Here is a 1,476-nt window from a genome sequence, read left to right as displayed (position 1 = left end):
AACCTAGGCAGAGAAGGAACTTACCTCAAAATTATAAATGCCATATATGACAAACTCACAGCCAACATCATACTGAATGGGGAAAAGTTGAAAGCATTCCCCCTAAAAACTGGAACAAGACAAGGGTGCCCACTGTCACCACTTATATTCAACATAGTACTGGAAGTCCCGGCCAGAGCAATTAGGCAAGAGAAAGAAACAAAGGGCATCCAAATTGGGAAAGAGGAGGTCAAACTATCCCTTTTTGCTGACAATACAATCTTGTATTTAGAAAACCCTAAAGTGTCCACCAAAAGACTACTAGAATTGATAAATAAATTCAGCAAAGTCTCACATTACAAAATCAATGTACACAAATCAGTAGCATTTCTATATACTAATAACAGTCAAGCTGAGAGTCAAATCAAGGACTCAATACCATTTACAATAGCTACAAAGAAAATAAAATACCTAGAAATATACGTAACCAAGGAAATGAAAGATCTCTACCAGAACTACGAAACACTGATGAAAGAAATTGTAGATGACACAAAAAATGGAAAAACACATCATGCTCATGGATCAGTAGAATCAATATTGTTAAAATGACCATACCGCCCAAAGTGATTTACAGATGCAACACAATCCCCATCAAAATACCAATGTCATATTTCAGAGATCTAAGCTTCATCTGGAACCAAAACAGAGACCAAATAGCCAAAGCAATCTTAAGCAACAGGAACAAATCTGGAGGCATCACATTACCTGACTTCAAATGATACTACAAGGCTATAGTAACCAAAATAGCATGGTACTGGTATAAAAGTGGAGACATAGACCAATGGAACAGAATAGAGAACCCAGAAATAAAATCATATAGCCCTCAAGAGTTTACATTATTCATGTAAAAGTAAATAACATGTCCACAAATAGAGATTTTAAAATCCATATCTCAAATTCTGTATGAAACTTCAAACCTAGAATGTACAACTCCCTATGTATTTTAATTTTCATATCACATACCCTAATAAGTAGTCAAGAAACAATAAACAATAAACAGTATGGAGACTTCTCAAACACCACATTCTAAAACTGAGATTTTTCATCTTTGTGCATATTTCTTAAGGAGAAAATTTTTCTAATAGTTAAGGCACGTTTCTATATCATACAGCTATCTTTTAGCAAAATGGAATCATCTCTGGACAACTGGGCCTAACACTATTCACAGATTCAAAGCAGTAGCAGTCACTCTCCAGAACATTCTCCTTTGGGAAAATAGCCATCCTATGGTGTTTACTTTGAAACTCAGACCTCACAATAACTTACTCTGTTGCTTTCAGATTACATTACTCCTGCTATACTGGGTGCTATACTGTTAAGATCATCTAGACATTTAGCCAAAATGAAGATAACACCTACATAGAGAAAGACAGGAATAAATCTACAGGGAAATTTTATTAAAAATTCTAAAATATGATAAAAACTCTCAACAACCTT

This window comes from Propithecus coquereli, unplaced genomic scaffold (assembly GCF_000956105.1).
Source record: "Propithecus coquereli isolate 6110/MARCELLA unplaced genomic scaffold, Pcoq_1.0 Scaffold76, whole genome shotgun sequence".
NCBI classification, from domain to species: Eukaryota; Metazoa; Chordata; class Mammalia; order Primates; family Indriidae; genus Propithecus; species Propithecus coquereli.
This window is presented reverse-complemented; position numbering follows the sequence as displayed.